This window comes from Rana temporaria, chromosome 10 (genome assembly GCF_905171775.1).
Source record: "Rana temporaria chromosome 10, aRanTem1.1, whole genome shotgun sequence".
Classification (NCBI taxonomy): Eukaryota; Metazoa; Chordata; class Amphibia; order Anura; family Ranidae; genus Rana; species Rana temporaria.
This window is the reverse complement of record NC_053498.1, coordinates 22,843,808-22,862,889: the sequence shown is the minus strand read 5'-3', so window position 1 is coordinate 22,862,889 and position 19,082 is coordinate 22,843,808. Positions and strand designations below refer to the sequence as shown.

Below are 19,082 nucleotides of genomic sequence, written 5' to 3'. Positions count from 1 at the left end.
AAAAGGTTAACGCAATTGTAATATCTGGCTTTAATAATATGTAGTAGTGAAGAAAGAGTCTTGAGTGTGAATAACACAACTTTTATTTTACTTATCATCAGCATTTATTTTAGCTTGCAAAGAATGCCAACATTTCAAAAGCAGGCAATGTAATTGATAAAAGTTCATTGTATTATCAATTATAACAAAAGGTTAGTAAGACTGAGCTTGTTTAGTTTAGAAAGAAGATTAGATTTGAGGAATGTATTGTGCATTTTGATATCCTATGAAACGTATACAATAAATAAACTCACAGTCACTTTAAATAGTCTTCTTTAAATAGTCACTCAATGCCATTGTCTTGCGAATTTTGTAATTTTATATCCTTTACTTTTATATTCTGTGAATTGCTGATCCATTTTGGTAGTCTCCTTTTTTAGAAAGGTATTTTCCTTTCTAAAATGGATACCTACTTTTCTCAGGAAACATTTACAAAAATGGAAGCATTCATGTCCAAAATTCTTGTCAATTTTGTTTATTACATTTTTTTTTTTTTTTTACATATATCTATAGTTGACATTCGTATTAACTAAAATATTAGTAGCATGTATAGAAAACAAGGATGTATTAACTATAGTTGAGTTGAGTACCAATGGTAAAAGGAGGTTTAAATTGATAAACGTTAAGTATTAATTAATATTTCATTAAATTAAAATATGTTTAAAATTGAATATAATAACCTATAAATCAGATATATACTGTACATTGTATAAAACAGTATTTGAGTATATATCGTTAGTAAGATTAAAAGTAATAGAGATTTCTAAAATTATATAGCCATAAGTAAAAATTAGTGCTGTCAAGCGATTTAAATTTCTAATCGTGATTAATCGCATTAATGTCATAGTTAACTCACGATTAATCGCGCGATTAAGGAGGTTCACCCTTTAAAACATTTTTTTTTTGTTTTCTTATTTATTTATTTATTTTTTATAATATTAAATTGTGTTTTTTAATTTTTTTACATTTTGATCACTTTTATTGCTGTCACAAGGAATGTAAACATCCCTTGTGACAGCAATAGGTGGTGACAGGTACTCTTTATGGAGGGATCGGGGGTCTAAAAGACCTCCGAGCCCTCCTTTGCACTTCAAAGTATTCAGATCGCCAAAAACGGCGATTCTGAATACTGTGTACTTTTTTAAATCCGGCGCCATTGGCAGCCGAGAAACCCGGAAGTGACGTCATGACGCCGCTTCCGTGGTTTCAATGCGGAGACTGAATCAAAGCCGCTTACGGCTTAGTGTCAGTCTCCAACCTGGACACAGAAGGAGGCGGATCGAGGATCGGGTCTCCCGGTGGGACGGGAGGCCCGGTCAGAGCGGCGAAAGGCGGCGGGAGGGGGGGGATGTCCCCTCCCGCTCCTCCGGCATAAAAACTGAGCGGCTTTTAGCCGCATCGGTTGTTATGTTTGGATAGCCGATCGCCCGCTCTAAACAACGGTACCGGGATGATGCCTGCGGCTGCAGGAATCATCCCGGTATAACCCCCGAACGCCGCCTCGTTAATCGCGCGATAAAAAAATTGACGGCGTTAACATGGGTTTGCGTTAACGCCGTTAATAGCGCGTTTAACTGACAGCACTAGTAAAAATATATAGAATGAAGAAACAAATATAGGAGCGCAATTAGAGGGTCTGCTTGTGTTCAAATTCTGAACCCCATTCCCCTACTCTGGTTTATGAGTAGTACAGTTCCATAGCAGAATTTTGCCTACTAAGTTACCCAAGGAAAAAATCCAGGTATGGCATTTTTGTTTTTACAAAGTTACATTGGTCAAGCTTGAATGTAAGGGGGGACTTAAATGTAATACATTTATATAAAACTAATTATTTTTCAGCCTACAAATATTCTTAAAATATAAGACGTGGCCCTCATGCTGAAAAGCTTGGAGACCCCTGGTCTATATGATGGAATCTCGTGGGTTTTAGTTGATTTGCAGTGATTGGCGGTCTGAACAAATTGTCAACTGTGTCACCAGCCTCTCAAATGAGGTAGTTAGACAACCTATCATGAGATAAACTTAGGGACCAGCACTACATACAGGACCTCCTTCTAACCATAATAGAAACCTAGCTGTTTTACTGAAACATTAGTTGTAATACATTCTGAGGAGTGTCTGATTTACAACAAATATGCAAATCGATAGAGTTAAGCTAAAATGAGAAGTCCTTATCAGTATACTTTGTTCTAAATCAGAGATTCAATACAATTTTCCTTTAAAGAAGAGGGGAAAAGTGCACTATAACAGGTTGTTAAGGAAAAACTTGGACTTGTTTTTGAATGCAAAATACACTACGCAGTAAAATGTTTGTGGACGCCTGACAATCACACCAATATGAGCTTGCTGGACATCCCATTCCATAATTATGAGCATTAATATAGAGATGGCCCCCTCGTTGCTGCTATAACAGCCTCCACTGTGTTGGGAAGGCTTTCCACAAGATTTTGAAGTATGCCTGTGGAGATTTCAGCCTATTTGGCCAAAAGAACACTTGCAAAGTAAGTTGCTGATTTTGGATGATAAGACTTCAGCTAGAAATTGGCATACTCGTGGTACTAATTTGGAGTTGGTCCCCTGTTTGCTGCTATAACAGCCTCTACTGTTTTGGGAAGGTTTTCCACAAGATTTTGGAGTATTTTTGTAGGGAGTTTGGCCCATTCAGCCAAAAGAACATTTGTGAAATCAGTTACTAAGACCTGGCTGGGATTTGGCATTCTAATTTATCCCAAAAGTGTTCATTGGGGCTGAGGTCAGGGCTCTATGCAGGTCGCTCCATACCAAAGTTGACTTTGTTCACATGGGCGTAGTCATGCTGAACAGAAAAGGACTTTTCCCAAACTTTCTCAAAGTTGGAATGAACAGTTGATTGCTGTAGTATTCACAGTACCCTTCACTGGAAACACCTGAACTCAAAAATTAGGAGGGGTGTCCACACACTTTCAGCCATTTATGTAGGTTCGATGGTTATGAGTCCATGCACATTTATCCGAGGGGGGGTTATTTACTAAAGGCAAATCCACTAAGCACTACAAGTGCACTTGGAAATGCAGTCGCTGTAGATCTGAGGGGGACATGCAAGGAAAATAAAAAACAGCATTTTTGCTTGTACATGATTGGATGGTAGAAATCAACAGAGCTTTCCATCATTTCGGATCTCCCCTCAGATCTACAGAGACTGCACTTCCAAGTGCATTTTCAGTGCACTTGTAGTGCTCAGTTGATTTTCTTTTAGTAAATAAACCCCATAGTGTGTCAATTTGCAATGTGTAATCATTAGGTCTATTTGAAGCTGAGTGTGTAGCATTCACATGAGTACCCAACATATGATAACATTTTCTAAACTGGAGACTCTAAAGCTTTTTCGAGAACTTTTTCTGCATCCACAGCAATATCTTTCAAAATGTAATAAAGCATGTAATATGTTGTACCAAACGACATGCTACCTGCAACCACTGTGCCAATCACAGGTATTTTACTGATAAAAAATTCAACGAGCACAAGTGCCCCGGCTGCTCCTCTGGTTAATAAGGTGATGGCAAGCTCTTTGTTTATCTCTTTTACCACTATAGGTGACTTGATCACAGACTTCAACTCTTTGACATCTTTATCAAATCTGTCGGCCAACTTTTTAAGTGATCTTTGATCCAGGCCAAATGCATCCCGGTATTTTTTCATTTCTCTCACCAGGATGCCAACATCGCAAGCCACTGACAGTCCTGGAATGGGGACTGCTGCCACAGCACAGGAAAGAATTGCCCACTTCCAGATCTGCTTCTGTAGGGCTTTTTTTTTTCTTTTCTAAAATTGGGAGGGAAATATTGGGCAAACTTAACATGAACACATGCCCGCTTTTGACTTGGAAGTTCCTGTTCTAGTGTCTCTTGCATTTGAATGAAGTCAAATTTGTTAAAGTCCCAGAGAGGAGAGGAGAAACACCTTTGGATCTTGGATCCCTCCATCATTTAGGCATTTAATGCATTCATTCCGAATCTTATACAATATAATCCTCTTCATTATATGTCTTTTTCCGACGTTATTTGAGAAGCGTGCAAATCTGAGTCTACTTTGATCGGACACAGTAAAAATTTCTTTCCCATGGACTTGATCTCTTTAGCCAGCTCCCTATCATTATGTTCTGAAACGTTCCGATGACATGATTATAAAAAAGTCATATCGATGGAACTCAACAGCTTTGAGGTAATCGTATGGCTTAAAATTTGGGGACCCAATACGGGTAGATCCCAAAATGTCACGCTATTGTACCGTGGATGTGTATAGGGTTTTGGTTCCATGGTGGTCTCTGTAACCCTGTTTTGGCAGCACCCTCTTCTTCATCAATATCCAGGTAGCGGATGGCATTGATGAAAGTAGACTTTCCGGATCTGACTCTCCTGTTACTGCATGTTTAATGGAGCATTTTCAATCTCGCTTAGAGTCTGACTGAGTTTTTTCGGTTGCTGAACATAGGTTACCTTCTTCTAAAGCTGCTTTAATTTCCTCTACTACCTCCTCTGAGATAATATTAACCGATTCCAAAGAATTAATTTCAGAAAAGTACCTAAGAAATATAAAAAAATATTTTTTCATAAGTTCTGGATCATGACATTTAAAGAGACCCTGCCAGTTGTTTAAAGGGTTAGTTAACCTGTACAAATACTGCCTCTGCAGATAAGGGCATCTGTAGTTAAAAACAAACAGTGCATCTCTAACTAAAGATGAATAATGTCCTTGCTATAAGTGTAGGTCCCTTATGTACCCCATGAAGCCTGACTGGAATACTACTAGGATGTTGCTAAGTAAGGCCCAGGGCTGGCACTAGCGCAAGGCAACATCGCCACTTGCCTTACGGCGCCAGGGAACAAGGCGGAAAATTCATAGTGTCACTGTGTCAGTTTCTCTCTCGTCTCTGTGAGTCCCAGGATTACACACAGCAGGCATCTCCCGCTGTGTGTATTGGAGCTTAGTGTGTTAACTTTGGCCGGGCTGTGAGAAGAAGTCCCGCCCTCCTCCTAGATCAGCTCGTGTGATAGGCAGAACAATGCATCTATCACACAAGCCTGATCTAGGTGGAGGGCGGACCTTTTCTCACAGCGCGACCAAGTTTTCCACACTAAGCTCGATACACACAGCGGGAGATGCCTGCTGTGTGTGAAGTGTAGAGGAGGAGGGAGGGAGGGGAGCGCTGCAGCCACACTGGCAGTGTGTGTGATAAATTCTCTCTCATGTCACGCTGCCCCGGCGTCCCCTCCTCTCTTCTCGTCCATCCCCATTTGCTTGTGACTTCATCTGGGATGGACGAGAAGAGAGAGGCCGCCGGGGCAGCGTGACATGAGAGAGAACTTATCACAGATGCTTCCTGCCATACCTGGCTGCCAGGTAAAGTTGTGCCCCAATGTGCTCCAATATGCCCCAATGTGCTCCAATATGCCCCGATGTGTGCCAATATGCCCTGATGTGCGCCAAGTGCCCCTTGCCCTGATGTGCCATGTGTCCTGATGTCCCGTTTCCTGATGTCCTGTGCCCCAGTCTGCTGTGCCTCAATGTCGTGTGCCCTGATGTGCTGTGCCCTGATGTGGCCTGGTGTGCTGTACTCTTATGTGCTATGCCCTGATGTTTACTGTGCCCTCATGTGCCCTGATGTGCTGTGCTCTGTGCCCTGATGTGCACTGTACCCTGATGTGTTGTGCCCTGTGCGTGCATGCGCGCCGGGGGGGGGGGGGTTAAATGCACCTTCGCCTGAGTTGGCAAAAATCCTTGCACCGGCCCTGGTAAGGCCTAATCATTACTGCTCACCTCAACCATCACAGGTTTGAACTTATTTCTCAGATTCAATCCACTTAAAGCGGATGTTCCCACCCCAAAAAATATTAAAGCCAGCAGCTACAAAATACTGCAGCTGCTGACTTTTAATATTAGGACACTTACCTGTCCTGGAGTCCCAGCGCCGTCCGCAGCAGAGCCCGAGCAATCGCTCGTCACCCTGCTGCTCCCCCCCTCCATCCACGCTGAGGGAACCAGGAAGTGAAGCGCTGCGGCTTCACTGCCCGGTTCCCTACGGCGCATGCGCGAGACGCGCCGCGCCCGCCGATCGGCTCCCGCTGTGTGCTGGGAGCCGAGTGTTCCCAGCAACACAACGGGGGGGGGGCGACGGGATGTGACGGCAATGCCGTCTTTTGCCTGTGAATGCCGGGCCGGAAGTGGGTGCAAATTACCCTGATCTTTAGACAGGTATCTGCACCCCCCTGAAAGGTGTCAAATGTGACACCGGAGGGGGGGAGGGTTCCGATCAGCACGGACTTCACTTTAGGATGGAGAAACCGCTTTAAGGATCGCCTCCTGCACATATACGTCGGCAGAATGGCACAGCTGGGCACAAGCACGTACAGGTATGTCCTCTTTAATTGCCCAGCCGAAGCTCCGTGACCACGGCCGCGGGACCCGATCGCCGCTGGAGTCCGCGATCGGTCCCCGGAGCTGAAGACGGGGAGAGCTGTGTGTAAACACAGCTTCCTCGTTCTTCACTGTGGCGCCGTCATCGATCGTGTGTTCCCCTGATATAGGGAACCACAATCAATGAAGTCACACCTACAGCCACACCCACCTACAGGTTAGAAACACAGATGAGGTCACACTTAACCCCGTCAGCGCCCCCTTGTGGTTAACTCCCAAACTGCCATTGTCATTTTCACAGTAAAACAATGCATTTTTAATGCATTTTTTGCTGTGAAAATGACAATGGTCCCCCAAAAATGTGTCAAAATTGTCCGAAGTGGTCCGCCATAATTTCGCAGTCACGAAAAAATCGCTGATGGCCGCCTTTAGTAGTAAAAAAAAAAAAATTAATAAAAATGCAATAAAACTCTCCCCTATTTTGTAAACGCTATACATTTTGGGCAAACCAATCGATAAATGCTTATTGCGAATTTTTTTTTACCAAAAACAGGTAGAAGAATACGTATCGGCCTAAACTGAGGAAAATAAAATGTATATGTTTTTGGGGGATATTTATTATAGCAAAAAGTAAAAAATATAGAATTTTTTTCAAAATTGTCGCTCTATTTTTTGTTTATAGCGCAAAAAATAAAAACCGCAGAGGTGATCAAATACCCACCAAAAGAAAGCTCTATTTGTGGTGAAAAAGGACGCCAATTTTGTTTGGGAGCCACGTCGCACCCACCGCGCAATTGTCAGTTAAAGCGACGCAGTGCCGAATCGCAAAAACTGGTTAAAGTCACATTTAATGGGAATATTTTTGCCATACACTTGTTAATATAGGTATGATTGGACAGTACAACAGTGAACTTCTAATTTTGTGTTATCTGCATAAGTTTTTTTTGGTTAAGGTTAATAAACCCTTTTAAAAAAAAAGTCTAATGCACTCCCCCTAAAATAGGAAGAAGTATTATATTCACCTTGACAGAGACTCTTACCACGTGATCAGCCATGTCCAATCACGGCTGATCACGATTTAAACAGGAAGAGTCGTTAAACGGCATTCCAAGTGTAGCATGTTACCTTTCTTGTACTACAAGTTCTCCGGCCAATAGTAAAACAACGTCATTACTTTGATGTTAAATACAGTTGTTATGGCAGCAGCTAACTTCTATAACCCTGGTATGTTTTTTTTACTATGGCCCGATTCTGTTTCACATAAAAGAAGTGATCCTGCAAGCGGATTCGCCACGGGATCACTTTTAGAAGCATGGGTAAATGAGAGATTTGGGAAATTTGGGGTCTTTTTGACCCGTCACCCTTTTTCTATTACAAGGACGATTACATCCCTTGTAATAGGATAAAAGTAATAAAAAAAAATAAAGGGATAGTGTAAAGATAAAAAATAAAATAAATATGATTATTTTTTTAACTGCTTTACCCCCTTCCTGACCAGAGCACTTTTTTACTATTTGGCACTGCGTCGCTTTAACTGACAATTGCGTGGTCGTGCGACGCTGTACCCAAACAAAATTTGCGTCCTTTTTTTCCCATAAATAGAGCTTTCTTTTGGTGGTATTTGATCACCTATGCGGTTTTTATTTTTTGCGCTATAAACAAAAGGAGGGGCGACAATTTAGAAAAAAAACACAATGGCCCGGATTCACAAAGCACTTGCGCCCGACGTATCTCAAGATACGCCGCGTAAGTGCAAATATGCGCCGTTGTATCTGTGCGCCAGACCCACAAACTAAGATTCGCGTAAGAATAGGCTTCATCCCGCCGACGTAACTTGCCTGCGTAGCGTGGGCGCATTTATTTAGGCTGGACGCATGGGTGGCGATCCCATTGATCAGACATTAAAATATGCAAATGAGGAAAATACGGCGGTTCAGGAACGTAAGTGCGCCCGACGCAGGCTACGAGTGGTGGCCGTAAGTTGTACGTCCCGGCGTAAAGTTAAGCCCATAAAGGAGGTGTAACCCAGCAGCAGACATGCAAAGGTCTGCACCAAGGAATACAAGCCGGCGTATTTACGTAGTTTACCGTTGGACCGTGAGTCTGGCGGGCGTAGGATACGTTCATGGCGTATGGCAGTGATCCGGCATATCTTAAGCAGTTGTTCGACGTGGTTGTGAGCATGCGCAGGGGATGCGTCCACGGCACGACCGCATGCGCAGTTCACTTAAATGTACTTGTCTGGCGCTCGGACCATCATTTGCATGGGGTCACGCCTCATTTGCATGGGTTTGCATGGGTCAAGCCACTTCCACCTACACCAAATCTACGCCACGCCGACGCAGCGTTGGGAGCAATAGCTTGCTGAATGAAGTGCTTGCCTCTCTGCGCTGCATCGGCGTAGCGACAGGGGATGCGCTGCGGCTGCCGTAATGTGCGCCTACTGTCTGTGAATCCAAAAACATTTTTTCCTCAGTTAGGCCGATATGTATTCTACATAATTTTGGTAAAAAAAAACAAAAAGAACGCAACAAGCGTATATAGATTGGTTTGCGCAAAAGTTATAGCATCTAGAAAATAGGGGATAGTTTTATGGCATTTTTAATATATTTTTTAATTTACTAGTAATGGCGGCGATCTGCGATTTTTATCGTGGACTGCGGACATTATGGCGGGCGCATTGGACACTTTTGACGCTATTTTGGACCATTGTCATTTATACAGCAATTAGTGCAGAGCGCTGTAATACATTGTATATACAGACGATCAGTCATTTCTCCCCTAATAGAACCAGGATCTGTGTGTTTACACACACAGATCCTGGTTCTCGCTGTGTCATGAGCGATCGCAGGTGCCCGGCAGTCATTGCGCCCACCGAGCACTCGCATAGGCCCCGGGGGCAAGCAGCAGGCGTGTGTGCGTGCCTTCGGAGGCACGCGCGCGCCCCTAGTGGCCACAGTGCGAAGCGACGTAACATAACGTTGTTCCACCCAGCTGAGACATGCTGCCACAGTAAAAGCACCCCATACCTCTGTGCTTGCATGCAGAAGCGAACGCACACGTTAGTCTCGCAAGCATATGTAATGGCTGTTCAAACCAGACATGTGAGGTATTGTTAGAGCGAGAGAAATAATTCTAGTGCAAGACCTCCTCTGTAACTTTAAACAGGTAACCTGTAAAAACAAATAAAGCGTCTCCTATGGAGATTATTAATACTGTAATTTGTTGCCATTTAATGAGCGTGTGCAATTTTAAAGCATGACATGTTGGGTAACTATTTACTCGGTGTAACATCATCTTTCACTTAATACAAAAAATTGGGGTAAATATTGTGTGTTTTTTTTTATTTAATAAAGTGTATTTTTCCCAAAAATACAGTGTCTTTTATATACAGTGGAACCTCGGATTGCTTTAACAAGCGGTTCGCAATACGAGCATTGTATTTTAAAAAATCGTGACTCGATTTGCGAGTGTTGTCTCGCAAAACGAGCACGATTCAGGTCAAAGCGGTGTGCAGTACCGCATTTGCCCTTTGGTGTCGAAGGGCGCCGGAGCCGAGCCGAAAATTGCCGATCACAGCAATCAGCGCCGTTCGGAAATGCACAGAAAGGCCCGAGGACTGCGCGGCTGACCTCGGCAAATCTCGGGTAGGAAGTCTTTCCGAAGGTTTGCCAAGGTCAGCCGAAGGGTCTTCAGGCCTTTTCGGCCGTCTCCGAGGCTCTGGCCGCTTGCAGTATTGCATAAAATTGAAGTCAATGCGGAAATAATTATTTTAGTTTCCATTGACTTCAATGGGGAAACTCGCTTTGATATGCAAATACTTTGGATTACGAGCATTCTCCTGGAACGGATTATGCTCGTAATCCAAGGTTCCACTGTATAATGTTTGGGGGTTCTAAGTAATTTCCTAGCAAAAAATACTGATTTAAACTTTTAAACAAATAGTTCCAGAAAAGGCCGTGGCCCGGATTCAGATACAAGCGTGTATCTTTTGGTGGGTGTAACGTATCTCAGTTACGTTACGCCGCCGTAAACTAGGGTGCAAGTTCCGTATTCTGAAAGAACTTACGCCCGAAGTTACGGCGGCGTAACGTATGTTGTCTGGCGTAAGCCCGCCTAATTCAAATGTGGATGATGTGGGCGTGTTTTATTTAAATTATATGTGACCCCGCGTATTTGACGTTTTTTTTCGAACGGCGCATGCGCCGTTCGTGAAAGAATCCCAGTGCGCATGCTCGAAATTACGCGGCAAATCGTCATTGCTTTAGACGTGAACGTAACTTACGTACAGCCCTATATGCAAACGACGTAAAACTTTCAAAATTCGACGCGGGAAGGATGTCCATACTTAACATAGGATACCCCTCATATAGCAGGGGTAACTTTACGCCGGAAAAAGCCTAACGTAAACGATGTAAAAAAATGCGTCGGGCAGATGTACGTTTCTGAATCGGCGTATCTACCTAATTTACATATTCATCACGTAAATCGACGCACGCGCCACCTAGCGGCCAGCGTAAATATGCAACTAAGATACGACGGCGTAAGAGACTTACGCCAGTCGGATCTTAGCCAAATTCCGGCGTATCTTGTTTTCTGAATACAGAAAAAAGATACGCCGGCGCAGATTAGAATTTACGCGGCGTATCAATAGATACGCCGACGTAAATTCTTTCTGAATCCGGGCCCTGGTCTTCAAGTGGTTAAAGAGATGGAAGTCATACTTACTGGGGATGTGAGTAATCTGAAGGATATTTTGTGGTTTCTACCACTCCAGTTTTAGCAGCACCTTCAAATTCATTATCATCAAGACCCCGGCTGACGTTGAAATAAGTAGCCTTTGCATATCTCGATTCTCCAGTTACATTAATGTTCACTAGAGGATTTTCCAGGCGCTTGTCTTGCTCAGTGATCCTGCCAGCTGTGTCACACAATGTAGTTTCCTGCAATGCATTTATGATCTCTCGCAGCTCAGTTTCGGACACAGTACCCCCTCTTGATGTGGCATCACCTTGTTGTAGAGCTTGTGCAATCTCTCGTATTTCCTCATCAGAAAGTGGACTAAATCCATAACCTGCACCTGCATCCATTCTTATGGTTGAACCAGACTGCTGGACAAAAGGAAAATCAACCATGATTGGACAGTATTGGCACATTAAAAGATATTGGCACAGAAAGATGAATTTTGGTTGGTATTTTGTTGATTTTTTTTACATTGTTCTCCATCTTATAAAATAAATCTATTTGGGTCAGTTATAAAAGGATATTGAATAGTTCCATACTTGCTAAGACTACTGGGCCAGATTCACGTAGAAGTGCGGCGGCGTAACGTATCGTATATACATTACACTGCCGCAAGTTTTCATCGCAAGTGCCTGATTCACCAAGCACTTGCGTGAAAACTTACGCCGGCGGCCTCCGGGGCAAGCCCGCCTAATTCAAAGGGGCGTGTGCCATTTAAAATAGGCGTGCTTCCGCGCCGGACGTACTGCGCACTCCGTTTTGAAATTCCCGCCGTGCTTTGTGCGAAGTGACGTCATTTTTTGGAACTGCGACGTGCGTAGCGTACTTTCGTATTCCCGGACGTCTTACGCAAGAAAAAAAAATTTGAAATTCAACGCGGGAAAGACGGCCATACTTTAACATGGCTCGACTAAAGTTAAGCCATGTTAAAGCAGCCTTAACTTTGCGACGGGAAACTATTACTAGCGACGACGTAACGAACGCGAAAACCGCCGTGGATCACCGTAAATCCTCATTTGCCTACCCGACGCTGGAATACGACACAAACTCCACCCAGTGGCGGCCGAGGTATTGCATCCTAAGATCCGATGATGTAAGACAATTACACCTGTCGGATCTAAGGGCTGTCTATGCGGAACTGATTCTATGAATCAGTCGCATAGATACTCTGTGAGATACGACGGCGTATCAGAGATACGCCATCGTATCTCTTCTGTGAATCTGGCCCTATATTCTTGGTATGCCTTTTAGTTTGGAAAGGCCTGATTTTTTTTTACTCCTTTGGGGGTCTACAAGATATGGTGCTTTCCCTACATGTGGATAAATGGGGGGCAGACGCCATTTCCTCTGGGTTCTTCTTCCTCGTCCGGCGCCCACCATTGGGGTAGCCATTCCACGACACCCCCCGCAAATGGCCCTCCTAGCCGGGGTGTGCACGTGTCGCAGTGTTCATGGTTCCGGGACCACGTTGGCCCAGAGCAATTGATCTGCTGTGCGGACCCAGTGATCGACTGGGTCCCCAATCTGAAGGTGGTCCTGAGCTGTCCGTCCAATTGGAGGAAGCTGACCGATGAGGATACCAAGCACAGGGCTGGTGTTCCAGGAGGGGCCTGTCCATTCATCGGAGGACAACCTTGGTTCTGAGAGGCTGGATGTTGGTCGCCTGTCAGTTGCTAATTTGACCAAAACTACCTGAAGGAGATCCGGGTGCTGAATCTACTGAGAGAGGATTCCGGACCATTATTTTCTCCAACCTTTGGGAGGGTCTGTGGCAGAGACTAAATCCTAAATCCGAGTGACACTCTGGCTGCCTGGCTGGTGAGAGAGGCCTGTCCAGGTGCGCTACACCCACTTTGGCTAGAGTGGCGATGTAAAGTTGTCGTTGAAAGCAGGACTGTTTCCCTTTCCAGTTACACCTGAATTTGCCATTTCCTATTCTTCTATCTCTTCACCCATTTCTACTATTATCGTTTTTACCCGGCTGGGTAATAAAAGCACAGAAAAGACACCTGTCGTGTGGACATTCCCTTTATTACAGCTCTCATCAAGTACCCTAGACGGCGGGGATACAGAGGTAACGTGCCACCCAAAACAAACCAGCAGCTTTTTCGGGGGTAGTGCTACATGAACATGCCTTTAAAAGGGAGATTTCCGCCTATCACACGAGCTGAACTAGGGGGGCGGGACCTTGCAAACAGACCCAGCTCCGTGACATACGATATGAGCGCCAGAGGATAGAGGAGGGGAGCGCCGTTTTATATCGTTTACTAGGCCTGTGCTTTGTTTGTTCCAACATCTGTTGCCACAGGTAACACTAGACTATTTTCTGATGTATTTTTAGCAAGTCTGGAAACACAGAGCAAACAAAACACAGAGTTGTCCCTTATTTAGAGTGCCTGTCCCTCTTCTGGAATCAAATCCATTTGTCCCTCATTCCAAAAGGTTCCTCTCTAGACCTGAAATAAATATACTGTCAATATAGTGTAGTGTTTCAGTCAAGGGAAAGGGGTGCTGTGTAATGTAAAGGGGTCCAGTGATGTAGGGTGCTGTGTAATGTAAAGGGGTCCAGTGATGTAGGGTGCTGTGTAATGTAAAGGGGTCCAGTGATGTAGAGTACTGTGTAATGTAAAGGGGTCCAGTGATGCAGGGTGCTGTGTAATGTAAAGGGGTCCAGTGATGTAGGGTGCTGTGTAATGTAAAGGGGTCCAGTGATGTAGAGTACTGTGTAATGTAAAGGGGTCCAGTGATGCAGGGTGCTGTGTAATGTAAAGGGGTCCAATGATGCAGGGTGCTGTATAATGTAAAGGGGTCCAGTGATGTAGGGTGATGTGTAATGTAAAGGGGTCCAGTGATGCAGGGGGCTGTGTAATGTAAAGAGGTCCAGTGATGCAGGGTGCTGTGTAATGTAAAGGGGGCCAGTGATGCAGGGTGCTGTGTAATGTAAAGGGGTCCAGTAATGCAAGGTGCTGTGTAATGTAAAGGAGTCCAGTGATGTAGGGTGCTGTGTAATGTAAAAGGGTCCAGTGATGTAGGGTGATGTGTAATGTAAAGGGGTCCAGTGATGCAGGGGGCTGTGTAATGTAAAGAGGTCCAGTGATGCAGGGTGCTGTGTAATGTAAAGGGGGCCAGTGATGCAGGGTGCTGTGTAATGTAAAGGGGTCCAGTGATGCAAGGTGCTGTGTAATGTAAAGGAGTCCAGTGATGTAGGGTGCTGTGTAATGTAAAGGGGTCCAGAGCTGTGGGGTGCTGTGTAATGTAAAGGGGTCCAGAGTCGCAGTTGTGGAGAGTGGGTACACAGTAGTGACAAAGAGATATTGAAAGATGCAGGGGGCACAGTGGGGTGTTTTTACATTTTAATGTGAGGGGGGGGGCTTTAAACCCCCACTAGTGGTTGAAGAAAGAGTAAAATGCGACTCTGTATCGCTGCTGCTGAAGCCCCCCCCCCCCCCCTGAAAAAATTTCCAAGCGGACGCCCATGCCTGTACTACTTCAAGGTGACTTCTAGGCAACTTGTACCCATTGATTTCAATGGAAGTCGCCTCTAAAGTCGGATCACTGTCTTAACTCAAGCAGCTTTACAGGAAGAGAAAATTGTTTTCTCAGGCAAACCCCTCCCTCCCACAGAGCTGATTATTGTTTGATTGGCCACTAGCAAAGTTGCCTGTCCTGGAGGCGACTCGAAGTTGCCTCGAAGTTGCCTTGCAAAGTCAAGTCATGCCAACTTTCATGTCGCTGTAGTGTGAAGGCACTAACCTGAATTTCACTTTTAGGACATTTTTTTGTGTTATTTATGGTAACTTTTTTTTTCAAGTGAATTAGATCATGTAAATGTGAGAGAATACAGTGGCCAAAATAATTATTCGATAACCTGCAGACTGTGTGCCTTTAAGTTTTTCTGCTCAAATGCAATAATTAAAAGTGTAATAATTAAATGAAAAAATAAATAATAAATAATAATAATAATAACTAGCTAACTAAATAAATACATGAAATAAAATAAATAATACAAATAAACATATAAAATAAATAAAAAACCTAACCCCAACTCTTAACCCTAATATTAACCCATAACCTAACACCTAACCTAACAAAAAAAAAAAAAATATTAAGTCAATAAATAATAATACATTAATTAATTAACCCATAACCTTTAAACCACATGTGTCAAATACAAGGCCCTGGGAGCATTTGTAAATTTTAAAAGCCAATATAAAGGAGAAGTAATGGTAAAAAAAAGCCCTTGTGGATTTAATTAACTTTTTTTGGGTTAATTCTCCTTTAAGAGGGTGCACTGTGATGTAAGAGAGGGTGGGGGACTCTTGACTTCTGATGGTGGGGGTACTCTGGACATGTGAAAAATGGTACTACAGCGCTAATTAAATATTTAAAAAAAATGCCATTAACAAAATAACCAAATAATAAACGCAGCAATAAAATGATGTAAGTCAAACAAATAGTGCAGAAAATTATGTATAATATATTGCGCTGAGTATTAACTAAGATAATGTGAAAACCCCAAAGTATACGTGATTCAATATATACAAGACCCACAAACAAAAGGGAAAAAGACAATTAGTCCAGTGGATACACCAGAGTTTCTTCCGTGCACAACACCCTGTGTAATGATTGAGAGATGTTTGATCTAATCACACTATGCAGACTTCTGTTTCATATGTGCAGCACTTCCTCCACACTGATACAGCTCATAGAAGAAACAAGAGAAAAATCTTCATAGCGCAAATGGCATGAACAAATATAAGTAGAAAATTTCAGACTAGGTCTCACTCACGAATCCGCCGAGTTAAAACAGCATTTAGGATAACCTAGCACCAATCCTTCAAATTTAGCCGCTCAGCGTCTCTGATGAGCTCTCCTCATTCGGGTCTGCGATCCGTCCCGCTCGTAACTTCTCCCCCACGCGTTACGTCACTAGACACGTGACTTAATCATGGGTAACTGCTAGCCAGGTCTCAGCTGATGTTATTTATAGTCAGCGAGATACACAGGCACCAACGGGATATGCAGTAATGGAGTGTTTCATCTTACATCATCGCAGGCTCATAAGAATTGGTAATATATTCATATGTATAATTTTAATACAAGTACAATTAAAATGAGTACAATTATTTAAAATTATTATTATTTAAAAACAATCATTATTATTCAACCACTGGGGATATGTCTCAACATAGCAGCCTCCAGTGGTTACAAATGGTACAGCACTATAACCTCCAACCCATTATCCATTTATATGGACAACTGTGGGTATGAAACAACCCCCACAGGACATTAGTAATACAACACTTGTAATAGAAAATGGTAAAGGGGAACTCCAGTAACTTATCAGTACCATATTTACCATATATAATAAAATTATATAAATATATATATATAAACATAGAATATATATTTAGAACATGTTAAAATAAATTGATTTAAATTTAAAATTTAAAATTTAAAATTTAAAATTTAAAATCAGAGAGGAAGTCGACTCAAACATACACATAATTATAAAAATATATAAATATGTGAAAAAATGTATGAAAATTAAAAATCAGTAATCAGAGATGAAACAATTGAGATCAAATTCTATATTTAACCCATTCGGTGATAATGATCTCATTTCATGTATCCATCTTGATTCAGTCTGACTCAGTTGCCGTACCTTATGGCTCCCCCTCCAATGTGGATTATATTTGGCAATAGCCCAAAATTTAAGATCTTTGGGATTTTTTTGATTTTTCCATGTGTCATCAAAAAAATCCCAAAGATCTTAAATTTTGGGCTATTGCCAAATATAATCCACATTGGAGGGGGAGCCATAAGGTACGGCAACTGAGTCAGACTGAATCAAGATGGATACATGAAATGAGATCATTATCACCGAATGGGTTAAATATAGAATTTGATCTCAATTGTTTCATCTCTGATTACTGATTTTTAATTTTCATACATTTTTTCACATATTTATATATTTTTATAATTATGTGTATGTTTGAGTCGACTTCCTCTCTGATTTTAAATTTTAAATTTTAAATTTTAAATTTTAAATTTAAATCAATTTATTTTAACATGTTCTAAATATATATTCTATGTTTATATATATATATTTATATAATTTTATTATATATGGTAAATATGGTACTGATAAGTTACTGGAGTTCCCCTTTACCATTTTCTATTACAAGTGTTGTATTACTAATGTCCTGTGGGGGTTGTTTCATACCCACAGTTGTCCATATAAATGGATAATGGGTTGGAGGTTATAGTGCTGTACCATTTGTAACCACTGGAGGCTGCTATGTTGAGACATATCCCCAGTGGTTGAATAATAATGATTGTTTTTAAATAATAATAATTTTAAATAATTGTACTCATTTTAATTGTACTTGTATTAAAATTATACATATGAATATATTACCAATTCTTATGAGCCTGCGATGATGTAAGATGAAACACTCCATTACTGCATATCCCGTTGGTGCCTGTGTATCTCGCTGACTATAAATAACATCAGCTGAGACCTGGCTAGCAGTTACCCATGATTAAGTCACGTGTCTAGTGACGTAACGCGTGGGGGAGAAGTTACGAGCGGGACGGATCGCAGACCCGAATGAGGAGAGCTCATCAGAGACGCTGAGCGGCTAAATTTGAAGGATTGGTGCTAGGTTATCCTAAATGCTGTTTTAACTCGGCGGATTCGTGAGTGAGACCTAGTCTGAAATTTTCTACTTATATTTGTTCATGCCATTTGCGCTATGAAGATTTTTCTCTTGTTTCTTCTATGAGCTGTATCAGTGTGGAGGAAGTGCTGCACATATGAAACAGAAGTCTGCATAGTGTGATTAGATCAAACATCTCTCAATCATTACACAGGGTGTTGTGCACGGAAGAAACTCTGGTGTATCCACTGGACTAATTGTCTTTTTCCCTTTTGTTTGTGGGTCTTGTATATATTGAATCACGTATACTTTGGGGTTTTCACATTATCTTAGTTAATACTCAGCGCAATATATTATACATAATTTTCGGTACTCTGGACATCTGGTCTTACAGATACAGCCGGCGCCTTTGAGTACAACCCTAAAGTTGATACGGCCCGCGATAAAACCCTAACCCTTAGCCACTTACAAAAAATAAAAATAAAATAATAAATAAACAATAGTAAATAATAAATAAAAGCGAATGAAAAAGCTAAAAAAGAAAAAAAATATAGCAACAAATGATGAAACAGATAATATTTTTTTCTATTGGTTAATTAAAAAATGCCAAAGCTCAAAAATGCTTAAAAACGCTGTACACAAACGCTTTAGGATGCGCATACAAAAGCTTGAAAAAACACCCCGAAAAACACCTAAAAGCACAACGCTCAGGTGTAAATGCAGCCTAACTGCTTCTAGAAGGATACATTCCTATATAAAATATCCAAAACAATTCAAGGAAATCCCAGCAATTGTTACCGTGCTTGTTATGACATGTCTTCTTCTTGAATGTTCTTTGGGTATCTGTCTCTCTCCGCTCGTTCTTGTTCAGGTGTATATATATCTATAGAAAGTTTCTATTCTGACGAAAGGAAACTGAAAGTAAAACTGGAACTCGTCCAGGTACTTTTTTCATACGGCCAGCCTAGGAAATTATCCATTAACTGGGCGTGCTCCAACGCTATTTACTTTTCTTCTACCTGCCTTAGCTAGAGCAAATGTCCATTCTTCGTGCCAGTGGTGTAGACTAGCACATCATGCATCCAGGGATTGGTAATTTTTTTGCCCCCCCCCCCCCCCCAAGAATAATGGTATGTGGCAATATTGCGGCGCCACGTCAAAACTGTGGGTGTCGTCAGATTGCATCAATAGTGAGAAGGGCTTAAATGGCCCCGGACTATTTTGTTGCTGAATGCCCAGGCCAGG

General features: G+C 42.2%; 1 pseudogene; it reads right to left on the bottom strand.

Moving 5' to 3' along the window:
* Positions 1 to 1,585: 1,585 nt before the first annotated feature.
* On the bottom strand, positions 1,586 to 18,808 carry LOC120915810 (annotated as a pseudogene).
* Positions 18,809 to 19,082: the final 274 nt, after the last annotated feature.